This window comes from Schistocerca americana, chromosome 8 (genome assembly GCF_021461395.2).
Source record: "Schistocerca americana isolate TAMUIC-IGC-003095 chromosome 8, iqSchAmer2.1, whole genome shotgun sequence".
NCBI lineage: Eukaryota > Metazoa > Arthropoda > Insecta > Orthoptera > Acrididae > Schistocerca > Schistocerca americana.
The window spans coordinates 519,136,621-519,154,122 of record NC_060126.1 but is presented as its reverse complement, the minus strand read 5'-3'; the positions used below and the strand labels follow the sequence as shown (position 1 = coordinate 519,154,122).

Below are 17,502 nucleotides of genomic sequence, written 5' to 3'. Positions count from 1 at the left end.
CACGGCACAGCGGACACACCAGGAACCGCGGTGTTGGCCGTCGAATGGCGCTAGCTGCGCAGCATTTGTGCACCGCCGCCGTCAGTGTCAGCCAGTTTGCCGTGGCATACGGAGCTCCATCGCAGTCTTTAACACTGGTAGCATGCCGCGACAGCGTGGACGTGAACCGTATGCGCAGTTGACGGACTTTGAGCGAGGGCGTATAGTGGGCATGCGGGAGGCCGGGTGGACGTACCGCCGAATTGCTCAACACGTGGGGCGTGAGGTCTCCACAGTACATCGATGTTGTCGCCAGTGGTCGGCGGAAGGTGCACGTGCCCGTCGACCTGGGACCGGACCGCAGCGACGCACGGATGCACGCCAAGACCGTAGGATCCTACGCAGTGCCGTAGTGGACCGCACCGCCACTTCCCAGCAAATTAGGGACACTGTTGCTCCTGGGGTATCGGCGAGGACCATTCGCAACCGTCTCCATGAAGCTGGGCTACGGTCCCGCACACCGTTAGGCCGTCTTCCGCTCACGCCCCAACATCGTGCAGCCCGCCTCCAGTGGTGTCGCGACAGGCGTGAATGGAGGGACGAATGGAGACGTGTCGTCTTCAGCGATGAGAGTCGCTTCTGCCTTGGTGCCAATGATGGTCGTATGCGTGTTTGGCGCCGTGCAGGTGAGCGCCACAATCAGGACTGCATACGACCGAGGCACACAGGGCCAACACCCGGCATCATGGTGTGGGGAGCGATCTCCTACACTGGCCGTACACCACTGGTGATCGTCGAGGGGACACTGAATAGTGCACGGTACATCCAAACCGTCATCGAACCCATCGTTCTACCATTCCTAGACCGGCAAGGGAACTTGCTGTTCCAACAGGACAATGCACGTCCGCATGTATCCCGTGCCACCCAACGTGCTCTAGAAGGTGTAAGTCAACTACCCTGGCCAGCAAGATCTCCGGATCTGTCCCCCATTGAGCATGTTTGGGACTGGATGAAGCGTCGTCTCACGCGGTCTGCACGTCCAGCACGAACGCTGGTCCAACTGAGGCGCCAGGTGGAAATGGCATGGCAAGCCGTTCCACAGGACTACATCCAGCATCCCTACGATCGTCTCCATGGGAGAATAGCAGCCTGCATTGCTGCGAAAGGTGGATATACACTGTACTAGTGCCGACATTGTGCATGCTCTGTTGCCTGTGTCTATGTGCCTGTGGTTCTGTCAGTGTGATCATGTGATGTATCTGACCCCAGGAATGTGTCAATAAAGTTTCCCCTTCCTGGGATAATGAATTCACGGTGTTCTTATTTCAATTTCCAGGAGTGTATTTTGTAAACGGTAAATGCTCTCGCTCTCGCGTGCCACGCGAATGAGATTAAGACAGGTACTACAGGTACAAAAATTACGACAAATAAATCGTATGCTCATAGATTGACATACTACAGCAAGCTGTAACTAGAACTGTGACATGCTTTAACACATATCCAAACTACAACTACAGTGTGATGACGTAAACAGAACCGTCCACTCCATGTATATCCCAAATACAAAATTCGTATGCAGTTACTGTCTTGACCACATTATTACTGATGCCTTTATTATCCATATTCGACGCATTCACTCATAAAATTTTGATTTCTGTAATAGGTGGCTTGGAAAAACGGGCAGAGCCTGAACCTAGACAGCCAATAAATAAATAAATAGTAGCTTTGGTGCAAACAATTAAGCACGTTTTTCTTCAGTACTTGAGAGCTGCAGGACACTATGTACTGAAAACCTTTACGATTCTGTCTGAGTTCCTCGAGCATCTCCGTCACACTTTCGTACGGGGGTACACCGACTTCTGCAGACAAGAGCGTCGCGCAAGTAGTTAAGCTCGGCATCCTCTTTCCAGAAGACTCTTCACACCGTGCCTTTCAAGCGTCTTGTAATCATATTGCGTGCTTATGGGACATCGTCTCAGTTATGCGACTGCGTTCGTGATTACCTGTCAGAGAGCCCACAGTACGTAGTAAATGACGGAAAGTCATCGAGGCAAAGAGAAGTGATTTCTGGGGTTCCCCAAGGTAGTGTTATAGGCCCGCTGTTTCTGTTACATAAATGATTTCAGGAGACAACTGAGTAGCCCTCTTAGGTTGTTTGGAGATCTGCTGTAGTTTATCGTCTAGTTAAGTCATCAGACGATTAAAAAAAAGTTTCAAAACTATGTAGATAACATCTGTATGGTGCGAAAATTGGAAATTGCCCTAAATAACGAAAACCGTGAGATCATCCACATGAATGCTAAAGTAAATCCGTTAAACTATCGTTACTCGATAAATCAGTCAAGTGTAACGGCCCTAAATTGAACTAAACACCTACGAATTATAATTACAACTTAAATTGAATGAACACGTTGCAAATGATGTTCGGAAGGCGAGCCAAAGACTGCGGTTTCATTGGTAGAACACTTAGAAGATGCAACAGATCTACTGAGGAGAGAGCCTACACTACGCTTGTGCGTCCTCATTTAGAATACTGCTGGGCGGTGTGGGGATCTTACCAGATAGGTTCAAAAGGTTCAAATGGCTCTGAGCACTATGGGACTTAACATCGGAGGTTATTAGTCCCCTAGAACTTAGAACTACTTAAACCTAACTAACCTAAGGTCATCACACACATCCATGCCCAAGGCAGGATTCGAACCTGCGACCGTAGCAGACGCGTGGTTCCGGACAGAAGCGCCTAGAACCGCTCGGCCACCGCGGCCGGCTAACCAGATAGGGCTGACGGACTACTACGAGAAAGTTCAGAGAAGGTCAGGACGTTTTGCAATATCGAGAGATATGAGAGTGTGTGTCACGGACATGGTACAGGATTTGGGGTGGAAATCATTGAATCAAAGGCGTTTTTAGTTGCGGCGGGATTTTCTCACGGAATTTCCGTCACCAACTTTCTCCTTTGATTGCGAAAATATTTTGTTGACGTCAACCCACATAGGTATAAACAGTCACCAAAAACAAAAATAAGGGAAATCAGAGCTGAAATGGAAAGCTATAGGTGTTTTTCTTCGCGCGCTGTTCGAGAGTGGAATAATACAGAATTAGTGTGAAGGTGTTTCGATGAATCCTCTGCCAAGCACTTAACTGTGTATTCCTGAGTAGCCATGTAGACGTAGATGGTGGTGTTCGAGAATATTAGGCCAAGTGCCGGCACCGGGATTCACTGTCTCCCTTCTATCTTCATCTTCGGCACCAACTTGACACTGCACTCTACACACGTCGTTTACTGTCAGCTATACTCACAACTGATACGCTTAAAGAACTCTCATACGCCGCAAAGGAAGGTGGGCAAAGGAAGACAACCGTTTATGTTTACGGTCGTTGGACCGACAGCGTGTGCGTGTGCGGTATTTCACATGGTTTCACAGTATAACCCCGAAATATACGGCGTATATCACAATTAGTAGCAGAAGCTGACACACGGTAACAGAACCCATAAACGAGTAGTCTTTCACATACTTGCTAATATATGGTTATGAGCCGTCACTGTCTTCAGTGTGAAATATTTTCCTAGTCAGTACAAATGTAAACACTGATACACCAAAAAACGGCGCATCATAAAGGAATTAACCGAACGAGACAGAAAGCTGTAGGTGTTATGTACATAAGTAGACAAATTATTATAATTTTATGTGTACAGACTAAAGCGACGGTGTGAGAGCTTGTACCAAGGCCAGGAATCGAATCCGGGTCTTCTGCTTGCTAGGCAGGTGTGATAGCCACTAAGCCGCCTTGGCACAGCGTTTCACACAACCGCTCGGATTACCCTGTCACGCTTCCTTCCACGATCCAAATTCTCGCTGCCGGCCTGGTCTATTTCGACTCCCGCCCTCGGTACAAATGTTCACTCGCCATTTCAGTCTGTATACATAAAATCATGTCTGCGCCGCTTCCTGGACGGGGAGGTGCTCCGGCCTGCAGCGAATCCGCTCGGCCGATTAACGGCGAGGTTGTGTGTGCTGCTCAGCCTGTATGTGGATTTTAGGCGTTTCCCCACACCCCACTAAGTGAATACTGGGCTGATACCCAAGTTCCGCATATGTTTCAGGATTCGCAAACATTTAGGAAACTTCCGCTCACTTTCAGATGAATAACACTACATGCAGACAATTGCGGTACATGTATTCTAGCCTGGGGCAACAGCATGGTGACAGTAAGGGCATCCGGTTACCCATTAAATTAACCATGTCACTTCCATTAAGAAACATGCCAACACTGCGCCGATGCTGGACAAAGGGCCAACAAAAGGAAATGGGTTTTCCTGAATCCGTCCGGAGCCTTTAAGTATGCTTACTACTGACGAAAGCTCATCATTTCGGTCTACGCAAAGCATTTGCATATAATGGCCCATCTTCAATGCAGGAAATGTCAGGTCATCCACGTGTCGAGGAGCAATGGGAACATGTAAAGCGTTTCTTTCTCGATAAAAGCACTCGTTTTCGTGGTTGCTCGCATTTTAATGAACACTTCTTGCCACACACTAATGAACTGAGGAGTCAAGCGTTATTAAAACTATATCTCTGATTATACTTAACGAGGTTATGGATTGTAGCTACCAATCGATTTTCGGAACAAATAATTAGGCTTAAAGCTGGTATTAACAAGACTTCATGGAAGATTCACAGAAAGTAGGCCTCCAAATATATTCACCTGTCGACGGTTTGTGTGTGTACCAATACATAGGAGGAAGATTACAATGTGATGTTCCAGCAACGACGTGGTCAATAAAGAGACGGAAAACAAATTCCGATTTAGGAGGGGTTTCGGAAGGCAATATAGGTCCGGGAACACAAACAGCCTCCAATATCAATAATTTCATCATGCTGTTGCACAGAAATGATCAAAGTATGCAACCACAAAAACATTTCCTCTCCCCCAGTGTGCTGAAAAATAACAAGAACTTTAGAAACAAACTGAATTCATTTCTCTTGCCAACTACTTCTACTTCATAGATGGGTTTCTGAATAGATATGTTCCGTTTGTAGCTCTATTACATTTATCAGTTTTGTTGTTTTTTTGTTGATTAATATTAATAAACCATCTATGTAATGTCCAGTGTGTAGTCAAGTTTTCACAGATAAAATCTGCCTTATTTGAAAACCTACTGACACGTCCAACATCATGGCGGGTTGTCGCGAACTTGACCCAAGGAACATGCGAAAAACTGGCCAGGCGTTCGCACCACAATGGATCGTAAACAGCGGTGTTATCTTTCTTAGTTACAGAGGATGTCATTAACATTCGATCACTTCATTATTTCTAGTAATGTTTTATTATCATATGTATAAATTAAATAAACAAAGTTCAATGAATGAATAAATGCATTGTCTTAGTAAATGTAACTCTGGCGTACAACTTCTTAAGCACTTTGACGTAACTTCTTAAACAAAAAGTTAGGACAATTTTTTTCAGATATCTTCAGTATTCGGCCGCAACTAAATTTTTCTTGAATGTACGAGTAACTTAATTCTTTGTTGATATCCCTTCAGCTTTGTAACCGTTTTCAAACGGTCTCCATTTTACCAAAGATTTTAGCTGCGTCATCAAGCCCATTCTTCCTTCTTGAGCATTTTTTCCAGGTCCCCTTTAGAGTTCATTGAGTTTACTTGATCTTCATATCCAGTCTGATCTACAGATTTTCTATAGGCTTAGAAATGGTGACCGAGGTTCTGTCTGAATAACTTTGGAACAGTTACAAAGAAGTAATTCTCTCAGAAAGTATGATGTGAGCTTCTGGTAGTTGTTTTGGAAAAATGTGATCGAATCCCAGACTTTTCTTAGTCATGTGCAGAATTTTGCTACATGGTGATGTCATATTCCTCCTTGTTTAACGTGCTGTCAATAAAAGTAAGCTCTTCCTCGACAAATGCGAATTGCAGCCACATACCAAAATGATCCTTACGTCGTGTTTTACAGTGGGTTGCCAATATTTATCCGGCAGCTCATCATTCTGCCTTCGGCACGCCGTTGCTCTCCCTTCTGCTGGGAAGTCGTATAACTGCTCGCATCACCAAATACACGAGGCGTGCTGAAAAGTAATGCCTCCGAATTTTTTACGTGATAACTAAAGCTTCTTAAATAAAAAGAAACATTGTTGCCATTCGTATCTTCATTCTTCATGTCTACATCGTTGTTTCTGAACACAGTCACACTAGCAACGAAACTATGTTTTTATACATGCTTGCCGGTGGTGATAATCAGCCGCCAAATAATTGTTAAAATTCATGGTGAAGTCTTCAGTTTTTATTTACACACATCAAAAAAGTTTTGCATATCTCGGTTCCGAGAGTTTCGGAACCTGTACAGAAAATTGGCATAGAGATCGACATAAGCATCATTTCTGCCCTTTTTATTGCTCATGAAAACCACACATTGCATGCTGTACCACCATACAGTGAGACCTTCAGAGGTGGTGGTCCAGACTGTTGTACACACTGGTATCTCTAATACCCAGTAGCACGTCCTCGTGCATCGATGCATGCCTGTATTCGTCGTGGCATACTATTCACAAGTTCATCAAGGCACTGTTGGTCCAGATTGTCCCACTCCTCAATGGCGATTCGGTGTAGATCCCTGAGAGTGGTTGATGGTCACGTCGTCCATAAACAGTCCTTTTCAATATATTCGAGGCATATTCGATAGGGTTCATCGCGCATTGTCGATAGGGTTCATGTCTGGAGAACATGCTGTCCACTCTAGTCGAGCAATGTCGTTATCCTGAAGGAAGTCATTCACAACATGTGCATGATGGGGGCGCGATCTGTCGTCCATGAAGACGAATGCTTCACCAATATGCCGCCGATATGGTTGCACTATCGGTCGGAGGATGGCATTCACGTATGATACAGCCGTTATGGCGTCTTCCATGACCACCGGCGACGTACGTCGGCCCCTCATAATGCCACCCCAAAACAGCAGGGAAACTCCACCTTTTTGCACTCGCTGGACAGTGTCTAAGGCGTTCAGCCTGACCAGGTTGCCTCCAAAGACGTCTCCGACGATTGTCTGGTTGAAGGCATATGAGACACTCATCGGTGAAGAGAACATGATGTCAATCCTGAGCGGTTCATTCGGCACGTTGTTGGGCCCATCTCTACCGCGCTGCATGGTGTCGTGGTTGCAAAGATGGACCTCGCCATGGACGTCGGGAGTGAAGTTGCGCGTCATGCAGCCTACTGCGCAGAGTTTGAGTCGTAACACGACGTCCTGTGGCTGCACGAAAAGCATTATTCAACATGGTGGCTTTGCCGTCAGGGTTCCTCCGAACCATAATCCGTAGGTAGCGGTCATCCACTGCAGTAGCAGCCCTTGGACGGCCTGAGCGAGACATGTTATCGACAGCTGCTGTCTCTATCTCCTCCATATCCGAAGAACATCGCTCTGGTCCACATCGAGACGCCTGGACACTTCCCTTGTTGAGAGCCCTTCCTGGCACAAAGCAACAATGCGGAACGATCGAACCGCAGTATTGACAGTCTAGGCATGGTTGACCTACAGACAACACGAGCCGTGTACCTCCTTCCTGGTGGAATGACTGGAAGTGATCGGCTGTCAGACCCCCTCCGTCTAATAGGCGCTGCTCATGAATGGTTGTTTACATCTCTGGGTGGGTTTAGTGACACCTCTGATCAGTCAACGGGACTGTGTCTATGATACAATATCGAGAGTCAACGTCAACCTTAAGGAGTTCTGGAAACCAGGGTGATGCAAAAAGTTTTTTGCGTGTGTATTTTAAACAGTTCGCTGCTAGTTTCGGTCAATGGCCGTTATCAAGCTTAACTGGCATGAACGGCAGGAAAGTCATAGCATAACTTGAACCAAAGTGATTTGCCCACTGTAGTATGTAGATAAGTTCTCACAATAATAAATGTGTACTGTAATTTCCGTCAAGATGCAAGTTCGCATCGACAGCTAGAAATACTCCTAGATGTAGAAACGTTCTGCGGCCAGCTTAGAACGCCGTTACTCTAAATTGTCAATAGTGTTCCGCGAAAAGAACGTCGCATTCCCTCCATGGATTCCCATTTGCGTCCCAGAATCATTTCCGTAACACTTGCATGTTGTTCGAACCTACGGGTAACAAATCTAGCAGCCCGCTTCTGAATTGCTTGGATGTCCTACTTTAATTCATTCTCGTACGGACCCCAGACATTCGAGCAGCTATGTCATCCGGTCGAAAGAGACTTCGTTCTATGATTCTGACAGTATTCCTACTATCGTTCTATACGTGTTCTCATTTCCAGATGAACCGCACTTTCCCGAAATTCTCCCAATAAACTGAAGTCGGCTAGTCGCCTTCCATACCACGTTCCTCACATAATAGTTCTATTTCATATCGCTTTTGCAGTGTTACACCCAGGAATTTAAATGACAAGCGGGACACTACTAATGCTGTATCCGAACATTACGGGTTTGTGTTTTCTACTCTTTGACATTAACTTAAATTTTTATATGTTTAGAGCTAGCTGCCGTTCATCAAACCTACTATAAATTTTGTCAAAGTCGTCTTGTATTCGATCGTCCTGCAGTCACACAACTGCGACGCGTTCCCGTCCACCACAGCATCATCAGCAAACAACCGCTGATCGCTGCCCGTCCTTTCCGCCAAACTACAGTATTTGTGTATAGAAAATAACAGCGGTCCAATCACACTCGCCTGAAGATACCCTTGTCTCTGATATTGAACGCTCGCCGTCCAGTACAACATACTCTGTTCTATTACTTAGGTCTTCGAGCCACTCATGTCTGGGAAACTACTCCGTATGTTCGTATGTTTCGATCTTCATTTAACAGTCTGCAGTTGGGCACCGAACCAGTGCATTCCGGAAATCTAGAAAATATGGAATCTGTCTGTTGCCCTTGACCCGTAGTTCGTATATCCGCGAATCTGATAATTCCTCCTGGACACTCGGTGTAGCTACCGAGCTTTCTGTGTACATTTGGTACGTAATGACGCATTTGACGCGGAAAGTTATCGAAATAAATGTGAGTGAATATTGATGACCGCATCTGTACGTAATGTTGTGCACCCGGAGTCGGCTCTTTAGCAGAGGCCAGTAGCTGGCATCCCGTAACTCACGGATCCATCATCGTCTCGGTCCTAATATACAGAACATAGCTACCGGAGATTTTGTGTACTTCTCGTACGAGAAATTACATTTCACACCTTCAGCATAGGAACAAACACCACAGTCAGCGTGTTTCAGTGTTGAGAATTAAGCCGAGTTTACACAGTAGTACACAGCACTGGAGTATTATCTTTGGTGTGCCCTGTACAGCGACAAAAGAGAAACTTGTCCGGTGAGGCGTGTTGCGCAGCACACGGGGTTCCGTGCATACGAATCAACTGCAGCATCTGCTCATCTGACAGCGATGATTCTGCATGGACTGATCTGCAGTCTACCGCAACTCAAGACGACTTTTACAGTTTGTTTTTGAACGCAACAATAATCATGCGATCGTAAAGCACTGTATTCCAGATCAACAATCTCACTCTCCAACCTATTACGTTGCGTTCTATTTTTTCTTTCTTAAACTAAATTGTGCTTTAAAAATATTCAATATATTTCTTTCACTAACCTACTATTCGTGTTTCACTTTACTCTGTGCAAGTCTCTTCATCTCTGTGTAACTACTGCGATTTGCAACTATTTGAACCTGCTACTGCATTCATGGCTAGGCCTTGCTCTAAAAATTTTACCCCCACACTTCCCGGTATTACTACATTGACGATTCCTTTATGCCTTAGGATGTGTCATGTCAACTGATTCCTTCTTTTAGTCAAGTTAAGCGATAAACTTCTGTTTTGCGAAATTCGATTCGGTATTTCCTTATTACTTATTCGATCCTGTCTTCAGCGTTTCTCTGTCATACTATATCTCAAAAAGGTTTTATTCTCTTCTTGCCTTAAGTGTATGTCGTCCACGTTTCTCTTCAGCAAAAGTCTAGACTCCAGACGAGTATCTTCAATCACTAGCGCTTAGATTTACATTCGATGTTAAATTGCAGTCTTTCAAGAATCCATTTCTTCCTATTGCCAGTCTGCATTTTATACCTTCTCTATTTCGGTCAGCGTCCATTTCAGCAAGACTCGTCTAATACTTTTAGTACCTCATTTCGAAATCTAATTGCCTCACCATCGCTCGATCTAGTTCGAGTACATTCTATTGCCTTGTTTTACTTTTGTTCATGCTCGTCTTCTAACTTCTTTCCAAGACACTATCAGTTCCGTTCAACTAGTTTTCGAAGTGCATTGCCCTCTCACAATATGACAATAGCACCAGCAAACTTTAATTGCCATTCTAAATTTTTCCTAGCTTTTCTTCACAGCTTGCCCAATGTACAGATTGAACAACGTCGGCGTAGGCTACAGTCCTGACGCCATTCTCGACTACTGATATCCTTTCATGTCCTTTGATTCTCATAACTGTACTCTCGTTTCTCCATAAATGTTATCTTACACGCCTCCTTCATTCGAGATTTCGCAGAGAGTATTCCAGTCAACGTTGTCAAAAGGTTTCTTTAAATCTGTGTTTGTTTTAAGTTTGCGTTTGTTTAACCTAGCTTCTAGGGTAAGTCATCGAGTATTGCCTGGTGTGTTCCTGCATTTTCCCCGAAGTCTAAACTGATCCTCCCCAATGCCATCTTTTTTCCATTCTTCTGTAACTGTATCAGTATTTTGCAACAGTTACGTAGTAAACTGATAGTTAGGTAATAGTCACAAGTGTCGGCACCAGTCTTTTTGGAATTAGAATTTTTCTTCCTGCAGTTCGATGGTATTTCGCTACTGTCACATCTTGCACTCCATGTGGAATAGTTTCGTGACTCTCAGCAATTATGAGGAAATGTCTACTCCAACGGTATTGTTTCGACGTAAGTCTAACTACTCTGTCAAATTCTTCTCGCAATATCGTATCTCCCATTTCAATTTAATTTACTTTCTCTTCTGTGTCTATATTATTGTTTTCAATAATATTTCCGCTGTAGGGAAACAGTATCAAGATCAGTTAAGTCCAGAATTCAGTTGGTAAGAGCTGATGGCAGGGTTGACGTGCGGGCGCAGACCCCATGAAGCCATGGACCAAAGATGTCAAAGCACTGTGGCTCCACAACGGTGTCGGCTGTGTTTACACGGAATGGACTGGGTCCAGAGGACCAACTGAGCCCATCTTTGATTGGAGATGGTTATGTTCGTCTACTTGGACCCCTTTTGCAGCCATTCACGGGCTGCATATTCCCAAACAACGATGTCGTATCCCCGTGCCACAATAGTTGGTTTGGAGGACATACTGTACAGTTAGAGCGAATGATTTGGCCACACAGATTTCCCGACATGATTCCCATCAATCATTTATGGGAAATTATCGAGAAGTCAGTTCGTTCACAACATCCTGCTCTGGCAACAGTTACGCAATTATGAACGGCTGTAGGGCCAGCATGGCTCTATTTCTGCTGGGGACTTCCATCGACATGTAGAGTCTCTGCCGCGTCGAGTTTCTGCACTACTTCGAACAGGAGGCGGTCCGGCACATCAGGAGGTACCCAGTGACTTGTTACCTCAGTGAATATACTCCACATCGCAGCTTTCCCTTCCTTGCTTGGTACCGAGTTGCCCTCTGCGCTCTTGATGAACAGCTGCTTCCCTTTCCTTCAAAGAACTGTTTATTTTCTTTATAGAGTGGCATTTATCTTTCCTCTAGTCATGCACGCTTCTACAGCCTTTCATTCCTACTGCAACCACGTAAGCACCAGCCACTTGCAGCCTGACTCACCAGCCTGAAGTAGTTTTTCCAGTGATTCATTAAAGCAACATGTACATGTTAAGAACGCTGTACGTGTGGCAGGTAAAGCTGTCGTCAATCTGATGGTTTGAACACCGCACTACTTTAGCAGCTCGGGGTCCTGTTTCCTACCACAACCGTGTGTGTTTTCTGTGCTGATGTGGGCGGATAGGGGAGTCCAGTGAATTGGTGGCCGACTTCATTTGCAGTTTATTGGGCCTGTTCTTTACTACAGCTCGATAATGGTGTGTACAGTGAAGCGAAAGGAAAAAGGTTAGTGGCTCCGTTTTCGCACTGTACTGCAAGGATTATCAACAGATTTCATTGCTGGACGACGCCGAAGCGAAGAAAACGGCATAATTTATCGCAAAGAAGGAAACAAACCTAAACTGCACAGCAGTTACGAAGGCGATATTGCTTCGGATCACACTCTGCAACATAATTACCGAAAAGATTAAACTCGCGGTTTATTATAATCTCAAACATTACTAGAACTGCAAGCGGTTTCTGCAATGAGTAAAATATTAGGTTGGTGCTTAAGTTCGTAGTTTTTTTTTGCTTCTATTCCTTTGCTATTGATTTGTTTGTCGAGCGTCTTTTTTCATTTGTAGCTCACTGATTCTGCCTGAGTTTAAATATTGTCATTTTGGCATTTGGCGATGGTGATTAGAGCTGTGGACGATAGAAAATGCACTAGGGCAAGTGGAGAAATCGAAACATTTGGGCTACATTATTGTATTTGAGTTTAATACAGGGGTGATGGCAGTGGAGGCCGCCAGAAAGATTTGCGCCGTGTATGTGCGTAATGCCATTGGTCAGAGCACGGCAATAAAATGGTTCTCTCGTTTTGACGAGGATCCTTAGACATTAGTGGCTGTCCACGTCCAGGAAGACCTTCGGGATTTGATGAAGATCGTTTAAACGCTTTAATCCACAATGATCTACGTCATTGTACTAGATAACTGGCAAATGTAATCTACTCTGATCATTCCACCATTGCATGCAATGGGGAAGTCTCAAAAATTAGCCGAGTACCGCAAGGTCTAAGCCAAATTCACGTAAATCATCGGGTGGCTACACATTCATCTGTGCTTGCTCATCATCAATTGGCTAGCGAACAACACCAACTATTCCTATCCTATAGGGTTACTGGCGACGAGAATTGGTGTCTTTATGCTAACGTAAGGAAAATGAAGGAATGACTCGGCCTAAACAAAGTGACACCTCCCCATACAAAAACCTGCTCGCACCCATACAAAAATGTAGCGTGTGTGGTGGAACAGCGACTGTTTGGTTTAGTACGAACTGCTTTCCCGAAATGTAACCACGGCTGCCGTCGTTTGTTGCCAACAACTGAGGCGTCTTGCAGGTACAGTTGGAGAACAGCGACACAGAGAGACTGCGTGAAGCGATGCTGCTCCACGGTAACGCAGGCCAGCATTCTCTGGGACTGACAAAAACCGCCATACAGGAGATTGGTTACGAAGTCAGTCCGCACTCACCTCGTTCACCCGATCTTGTGCCTTCAGCTTCTCACCTTTACCGCGCTCTACCGGACAGCCTTCAAGGAATTTCCTTTTCCGGATGAAAACGCGCTCCGAACGTGGTTCCACGAGTTCTTCGCCTCAAAACCGAGTGATTTCTTCCGCGCGGGGTAGCCACGTGATCTACATCTGCATCTACATTTGTACTCCGCAAGCCACCCAACGGTGTGTGGCGGAGGGCACTTTACGTGCCACTGTCATTACCTCCCTTTCCTGTTCCAGTCGCGTATGGTTCGCGGGAAGAACGACTGCCGGAAAGCCTCCGTGCGCGCTCGAATCTCTCTAATTTTACATTCGTGATCTCCTCGGGAGGCATAAGTAGGGGGAAGCAATATATTCGATACCTCATCCAGAAACGCACCCTCTCGAAACCTGGCGAGCAAGCTACACCGCGATGCAGAGCGCCTCTCTTGCAGAGTCTGCCACTTGAGTTTATTAAACATCTCCGTAACGCTATCACGGTTACCAAATAACCCTGTGACGAAACGCGCCGCTCTTCTTTCGATCTTCTCTACCTCCTCCGTCAGACCGATCTGGTACGGATCCCACACTGATGAGCAATACTCAAGTATAGGTCGAAAGAGTGTTTTGTAAGCCACCTCCTTTGTTGATGGACTACATTTTCTAAGGACTCTCCCAATGAATCTCAACCTGGTACCCGCTTTACCAACAATTAATTTTATATGATCGTTCCACTTCAAATCGTTCCGCACGCATACTCCCAGATATTTTACAGAAGTAACTGCTACCAGTGTTTCTTCCGCTATCAAATAATAATACAATAAAGGATCCTTCTTTCTATGTATTCGCAATACATTACATTTGTCTATGTTAAGGGTCAGTTGCCACTCCCTGCACCAAGTGCCTATCCGCTGCAGATCTTCCTGCATTTCGCTACAATTTTCTAATGCTGCAACTTCTCTGTATATTACAGCATCATCCGCGAAAAGCCGCATGGGACTTCCGACACTATCTACTAGGTCATTTATATATATTGTGAAAAGCAATGGTCCCATAACACTTCTCTGTGGCACGCCAGAGGTTACTTTAACGTCTGTAGACGTCTGTAGACGTCTGTAGACGTCTGTAGACGTCTGTAGACGTCTGTAGACGTCTGTAGACGTCTGTAGACGTCTGTAGACGTCTGTAGACGTCTGTAGACGTCTGTAGACGTCTGTAGACGTCTGTAGACGTCTGTAGACGTCTGTAGACGTCTGTAGACGTCTGTAGACGTCTGTAGACGTCTGTAGACGTCTGTAGACGTCTGTAGACGTCTGTAGACGTCTGTAGACGTCTGTAGACGTCTGTAGACGTCTGTAGACGTCTGTAGACGTCTGTAGACGTCTGTAGACGTCTGTAGACGTCTGTAGACGTCTGTAGACGTCTGTAGACGTCTGTAGACGTCTCTCCATTGGTAACAATCCAGCCACACAGCTGGTCTGATATTCCGTAGGCTCTTTGTTTATCAAGCGACAGTGCGGAACTGTATCGAACGCCTTCCGGAAGTCAAGAAAAATAGCATCTACCTGGGAGCCTGTATCTAATATTTTCTGGGTCTCATGAACAAATAAAGCGAGTTGGGTCTCACACGATCGCTGTTTCCGGAATCCATGTTGATTCCTACATAGTAGATTCTGGGTTTCCAAAAACGACATGATACTCGAGCAAAAAACGTGTTCTAAAATTCTACAACAGATCGACGTCAGAGATATACGTCTATAGTTGCATGTGCTCGACGACCCTTTTTGAAGACTGGGACTACCTGTGCTCTTTTCCAATCATTTGGAACCTTCCGTTCCTCTAGAGACTTGCGGTACACGGCTGTTAGAAGGGGGGCAAGTTCTTTCGCGTACTCTGTGTAGAATCGAATTGGTATCCCGTCAGGTCCAGTGGACTTTCCTCTGTTGAGTGATTCCAGTTGCTTTTCTATTCCTTGGACACTTATTTCGATGTCAGCCATTTTTCCGTTTGTGCGAGGATTTAGAGAAGGAACTGCAGTGCGGTCTTCCTCTGTGAAACAGCTTTGGAAAAAGGTGTTTAGTATTTCAGCTTTACGTGTGTCATCCTCTGTTTCAATGCCATCATCATCCCGGAGTGTCTGGATATGCTGTTTCGAGCCACTTACTGATTTAACGTAAGACCAGAACTTCCTAGGATTTTCTGTCAAGTCGGTACATAGAACTTTACTTTCGAATTCACTGAACGCTCCACGCATAGCCCTCCTTACGCTAACTTTGACATCTAAGGGCGCCTTGTCACGGTCCACGCGTCTGCCCCCGTAGGAGGTTCGAGTCCTCCCTCGGGCATGGGCGTTTTGTTGTTGTTGTTGTTGTTGTTACAAGGGAACCTCCACATCGCACCCCCCTCAGATTTAGTTACAAGTTGGCACAGTGGATAGGCCTTGAAAAACTGAACACGGATCAATCGAGAAAAAAGGAAGAAGTTATGTGGAACTATGAAAAAATAAGCGAAATATACAAACTGAGTAGTCCATGTGCAAGATAGGCAACATCAAGGGTAATGTGGGCTCAGGGGCGCCGTGGTCCCATGGTTAGCGTGTGCAGCTGCGGAACGAGAGGTCCTTGGTTCAAGTGTTCCCTGGAGTGAAAAGTATACGTTCTTTATTTTCGCAAAGTTGTGATCTGACCGTTCGTTCATTGACGTCTCTGTTCACTGTAATAAGTTTAGTGTCTGTGTTTTGCGACCGCACCGCAAAACCGAGCGATTAGTAGACGAAAGGTTGTGCATCTCCAATGGGAACCGAAAACATTTGATCGCAAGATCATAGGTCAACCGATTCCTCCACAGGAAAATCGGTCTGGTATATTCTATACGACACTGGTGACGGCATGTGCGTCACATGACAGGAATATGTTGTCGACCCACCTAACTTGTACACTTGGTGAATGGGTAAAAAGGTTCTTCCACCTTGCCCGATTTAGGTTTCCTTGTGGATGTGATAACCACTCCCAAAAAAGTGATGAAAGCATAAGAGTTTGTCACACAAACTGCAACAAATGAATGCAACAGTTTCAGGGTCGGCGCAGTTACCTCGCATCAGACGGACGGACGGACAGATAATTGTATGAAAACAAAAAATTACACTTTTCACTCGAGGGAAAACTTGAACCAAGGACCTCTCGTACTGCAGCTGCTCACGCTAACCACGGGACCACGGAGCTCCTGAGCTCATATTATCCTTGATGTTGCCTATCCTGCGCATGGACTACTCGGTTTGTATATTTTGCTTATTTTTTCCATAGTTCCACAAAACTTCTTCCTGTTTTCTCGATTGATCTGTGTTCAGTTTTTCAAGATCTATCCACTGTGCCAACTTATAACTAAATCTGAGGGGGGTGCGATGGGGAGGTTCCCTTGTTAGCATAAGTGAGTTTAAGCTAGATTAAATAGTGTGTAAGCTTAGGGACCGATGACCTTAGCAGTTTGGTCCCATAGGATCTTACCACAAATTTCCAAAAAAATTTCCAAGTGATTTTTATAGTCGCGGAATCGAAAAGTAACGCCAGCGTTGGCAGACTGTTGTAAATGGTGAAGGAGACTATATTATTGGTGGCTGAAAATTTTGTTATGTGCATCTGTTTTTATAAAACTTATGGAAAATTCTGCCAACTTATGCTCCAACCACAGTATCTGTATTCTAGATTCGAAGACAGGGAAGCGCTTCTTCTAGTCATTCCTTGCTGACGACTATGCCTTCGTAACCTTTTCGAATGGTAACGGAAAGAATTCTGTAACAGCCAGATACGTTACATCTAGCCACTATAACACGAGATGGCTTCCAACGACCAAGGGGATAATAATATGAAACCAACAGTACGAGCAAATGCAGCACTTCGTTCCGTGCTGTGATTCGGGGAGCGCGCTCGAATTAATGGGCGTCGCTTTCGCTAGCGGTCGTGGTACGCAGGACGCCCGCCAGATGTCTCTACCGTGCAGCTCGGCCGGGAACGAAGTGCGGGCAGTCGCGTTCGGAATGCGGTGCGGAACGGTGCGGTATTTTGGATGCAGCGCCTGTTGGCAGGTGAAAGGGATTGCGCATCAGGTTCACGGTCTGCCTGCCTCTTGCTCCGACACCTCGACCTGGCCCACTAGTCACAAGCAGTCTGCCGAATTCCGGCTGG

The 17,502-nt window shown here is 45.5% G+C and overlaps 1 protein-coding gene across 1 annotated transcript in view; it reads right to left on the bottom strand.

Annotated features, from left to right (window-relative positions):
- Window positions 1–17,502, bottom strand: part of LOC124625787 (organic cation transporter protein) — a 471,790-nt gene that overhangs the window by 281,982 nt on the left and 172,306 nt on the right. The window lies entirely within an intron of this gene.